We start from the raw sequence: 4,987 nt of genomic DNA, 5'->3' as shown, positions 1-4,987 counted from the left end.
CACTTGTTCTTCAACTTGATGAATGTGATGATCCGTGACACTCATCATCATTCTCACCTATGAACAAGGTGACTGACAACCATTCTTGTTCTACAAGCAACCAAGGCTTAGTGAATATCTCTTGGATTCTTTAACCAGAATCTTCGTGGTATAGGCAAGACCTGATGGCGGCATTCAAGAGAATCCGGAAGGTCTAAACCTTGTCTGTGGTATTCTGAGTAGGATTCAATGATTGAATGACTGTGACGTGCTTCAAACTCCTAGCAGGCGGGGCGTTAGTGACAGACGCAAAAGTATCGATGGATATTATTCCGGCCTGACCGAGAACCGACAGCTGAATTCCGCTATGCCGTGACAGGACATATGCAATCGCTTTCACTGAGAGGATGGGAGGTAGCCATTGACAACGGTGAAACCCTACACGAGCTTGCCATGGAAAGGAGTAAGAAGGATTGGATGAAGGCAGTAGGAAAGCAGAGAGACGGAAGGGAAGGCATCTTCATGCGCTTATCTGAAGTTCCTACCAATGAATTACATAAGTATCACTATCTTTATCTTTTATGTTATTTTCGTTCATCATCATATACATTTGAGTTTGCCTGACTAAGATTTACAAGATGACCATAGCTTGCTTCAATGCTAACAATCTCCGTGGGATCGACCCTTACTCACGTAAGGTATTACTTGGACGACCCAGTGCACTTGCTGGTTAGTTGTGCGAAGTTGTGTAATGCCATGGAATTGAACCACCAAGTTTTTGGAGTTCATGACCAGGGATTATGAGAGTTGTGAAAAGTATTGTTCACAATTTCGCGCACCAAGTTTTTGGCGCCGTTGCCGGGGGTTGTTCAAGTTTTGAGCAAGTTTTTGGTAACAATGCCGGGGATTGTTCAGTTTGGACAACTGACGGTTCATCTTGTTGCTTAGATTAGGTATTTATTTTTTTCGAAATTCTTGAAGATGAATTCTAGAGTTTCATGATGATTTGTTGAAATCTGGCTGGCTGAGAAGCCATGTCTAATCTGATTGGACCGAGGTTTCAACTTATCACCACAAAAGCTTGTTGATTTTCATCAATTTTGCTTTTGGAGCAGTGATCTGCTATGGCTTGGCTGACCTTTGGTCATGTCTAGTGTTTTGGACCGAAGCTTTCTTTGAAAGCTTGGCTGGCTCTGAAGCCATGTCTAATTCCTGGACCGGAGTCTTAGACTAGCATTGCACTGATTCCTGGAATTCTCATTAAGAATTTTGATACCTTTTTCCACTTAATTTTCGAAAAACACAAAAAAAAAATTACAAAATCATAAAAACCAAAAATATTTGATGTTTCTTGCTTAAGTCTAGTGTCTCATCTTAAGTTTGGTGTCAATTGCATGCATTCATTCATGTGTCTTAAAGATCTTTAAGAAATTCTTGATGATTTCTTACTCTGATCTTTGAATTCTTTTGGCTTGAGTGTTTATGCGTCTCATATAGTGTCAGTAGTATACAAACTGCTAAGTTTGGTGTCTTGCATGCATTGTTATTTGATTCTTGTTGCATTTTGATTATTAAAAATCCAAAAATATTTTTAATTTGTGTCTTTTCAAGTCAATGATACAAAGAATTGAAGATTCAGAACATACTGCAGAGGAATTATACAGAAAAAGCTGAGCATTCAAAAATGCCCAGTGAAGAAGACAGACTGGCGTTTAAACGCCAGCCAGGGTACCTGGTTGGGCGTTTAACGCCCAAAGAGGTAGCATTTTGGGCGTTAAACGCCAGAATGTATACCATTCTGGGCGTTTAACGCCAGGATGGTGCTAGGGGAAGATTTGTTTTCAAAATCAATTTTTTTTCAAGTTTTCAAAGTTTTTCAAAATCAAATCTTTTTCAAATCATATCTTTTCAATCAAATGTTTTCAAAATCAATTTCTTTCCTTTTTCAAAGATACTTCCTAACAATTAATGATTTGATTGAACATCTCAAATTTGTTACCTTTCTGTTGAGAAAGGTTTAATGTTTGAATCATATCTTTTCTTGTTAGGCAAGTCACTAATTTCCAAAATCAAATCTTTTAAAATAATTTTCAAAACATATCTTTTAAAAATTGTTTTCAAATCATATCTTCTCAATCACATTTTTTTTTAAAACCAATCATATCTTCTCAATCACATCTTTTTCAAAATAGTTTTCAATCAAATCTTTTTAACTTCTAATCTCAAAATCTTTTTCAAAAATCACTTTATTTCTTTTCCACTTTCAATTTTCGAAAATTATCAATCAATTTTTAAAATGTTTTTGACATCTTTTTAATTAATTTTCGAAAATCCTCTTCCCTCCTTCTCACATCCTTATATTTATGGAGTACTGCTCCTTCTTAATGCATAATTCGAACTCTATCTCATCAAGTTCGAATTCTTCTACCTTCTTTCTTCTATTTTTCTTTTCCTCTGACACTTCAAGGAATCTCTATACTGTGACATAGAGGATTCCACATTTCTCTTGTTCTCTTCTCTTTCATATGAGCAGGAGCAGAGACAAAGGCATTCTTGTTGAAGCTGACCCTGAACCTGAAAGGACCATTGAAGAGAAAGCTAAGAGAAGCTAAAGCACAACTCTCTGTTGAGGACCTGACCGAATTCTTCAAGGAAGAAGAGAACCCATGGCAGCCGAAAACAACAACAATGCCAACAATGCAAGGAAGGTGCTGGGTGACTTCACTGCACCTACTCCTGATTTCTATGGGAGAAGCATCTCTATCCCTGCCATTGGAGCAAACAACTTTGAGCTTAAGCCTCAATTAGTTCTCTAATGCAACAGAATTGCAAGTTCCATGGACTTCCAATGGAAGATCCTCATCAGTTCTTAGCTGAATTCTTGCAAATCTGTGACACAGTCAAGACTAATGGGGTTAACCCTGAGGTCTACAGACTGATGCTATTCCCTTTTGCTGTAAGAGACAGAGCTAGAATATGGTTGGATTCTCAACCTAAAGAAAGCCTGGACTCTTGGGAAAAGCTAGTCAATGCCTTCTTGGCAAAGTTCTTTCCACCTCAAAGATGGAGTAAGCTTAGAGTGGAAGTCCAAACCTTCAGACAGAAGGATGGAGAATCCCTCTATGAAGCTTGGGAAAGATACAAACAATTAATCAGAAGATGTCCCTCAGACATGCTTTCTGAATGGAGCATCATAGGTATTTTCTATGATGGTCTCTCTGAACTATCCAAGATGTCTTTGGATAGCTCTGCTGGAGGATCTCTTCATCTGAAGAAGACGCCTACAGAGGCTCAAGAGCTAATTGAAATGGTTGCAAATAACCAATTCATGTACACTTCTGAAAGGAATCCTGTGAACAATGGGACTAGTCAGAAGAAAGGAGTTCTTGAGATTGACACTCTGAATGCCATACTGGCTCAGAACAAGATATTGACTCAACAAGTCAATATGATTTCTCAAAGTCTGTCTGGAATGCAAAATACACCCGGCAGTACTAAGGAAGCTTCATCTGAAGAAGAAGCTTATGATCCTGAGAATCCTTCAATGGAGGAGGTGAATTACCTAGGAGAACCCTATGGAAACACCTACAACTCTTCATGGAGAAATCACCCAAATTTCTCATGGAAGAATCAAGAGAAACCTCAACAAGGTTTCAACAATAATGGTGGAAGAAACAGGTTTAGCAATGGCAAGCCTTTTCCATCATCTTCTCAGCAACAGACAGAGAGTTCTAAGCAGAGTACTTCTGACTTAGCAACAATGGTCTCTGATCTAAAAGACCACTCAAAGTTTCATGACTGAAACAAGGTCCTCCATTAGGAATTTGGTAGGACAAGTGGGTCAGCTGAGTAAGAAAGTTACTGAACTCCCTCCTAGTACTCTCCCAAGTAATACAGAAGAAAATCCAAAGGGAGAGTGCAAGGCCATCAACATGGCCGAACCCTGGAAGGAAGAGGAGGCAGAGGACGCCACTGAGGAAGACCTCACTGGACGTCCACTGGCCTCTAATGATTCCCCAATGAGGAACCATGGGAATCTGAGGCTCAAGATGAGACCATAGAGATTCCATTGGAGTTACTTCTGCCATTCATGAGCTCTGATGAGTATTCTTCCTCTGAAGAGGATGAGTATATCACTGAAGAGCAAGTTGCTAAATACCTTGGAGCAATCATGAAGCTAAATGACAAGTTATTTGGAAATGAGACTTGGGAGGATGAACCCCCTCTGCTCACCAAAGAACTGGATGACTTGTCTAGGTAGAAACTGCCCCAAAAGAGGCAAGATCCTGGGGAGTTTTCTATACCTTGTACCATAGGCACCATGACCTTCAAGAAGGCCTTGTGTGACTTAGGGTCAAGTGTAAACCTCATGCCCCTCTCTGTAATGGAGAAATTAGGGATCTTTGAGGTGCAAGCTGCAAAAATCTCACTAGAGATGGCAGACAACTCAAGAAAACGAGCCTATGGACTTGTAGAGGATGTTCTGGTAAAAGTTGAAGACCATTACATCCCTACTGATTTCGTAGTCCTAGAGACTGGGGAGTGCATGGATGAATCCATCATCCTTGGCAGACCCTTTCTAGCCACAGCAAAGGCTGTGATTGATGTTGATAGAGGAGAGTTAATCATTCAAGTGAATGAAGAATCCTTTGTGTTTAAGGCCCAAGGACATCCCTCTATCATCAGGAGAGGAAGCATGAAGAGCTTCTCTCAAACAGAGCCAAGCAGAGCCCCCACAGTCAAACTCTAAGTTTGGTGTTGGGAGGCCACAACCAAACTCTAAGTTTGGTGTTGAACCCCCACATTCAAACTCTAAGTTTGGTGTTGGGAGGTTCCAACACGGTTCTGAGTATTTCTGAGGCTCCATGAGAGTCCTCTGTCAAGCTAATGACATTAAAGAAGCGCTTGTTGGGAGGCAACCCAATGTTTTATAGTTAACTATTTTCTTTTGTTATTTTATCTTTTTTGTAGGTTGATGATCATAAGAAGTCACAAAAACAATGAAAAA

General features: G+C 39.8%; 1 non-coding gene across 1 annotated transcript; it reads right to left on the bottom strand.

Moving 5' to 3' along the window:
- Positions 1–3,049: 3,049 nt before the first annotated feature.
- On the bottom strand, positions 3,050–3,157 carry LOC130984265 (small nucleolar RNA R71). Its single transcript, XR_009088210.1, has one exon. It is a non-coding gene; the product is annotated as a small nucleolar RNA R71 (small nucleolar RNA).
- Between the last annotated feature and the right edge of the window lie 1,830 nt (positions 3,158–4,987).

The sequence above is a fragment of the Arachis stenosperma genome, chromosome 5 (genome assembly GCF_014773155.1).
Source record: "Arachis stenosperma cultivar V10309 chromosome 5, arast.V10309.gnm1.PFL2, whole genome shotgun sequence".
NCBI classification, from domain to species: domain Eukaryota; kingdom Viridiplantae; phylum Streptophyta; class Magnoliopsida; order Fabales; family Fabaceae; genus Arachis; species Arachis stenosperma.
The sequence above is the reverse complement of the archived record's forward strand: the minus strand, read 5'-3'. Positions and strand labels throughout refer to the sequence as shown.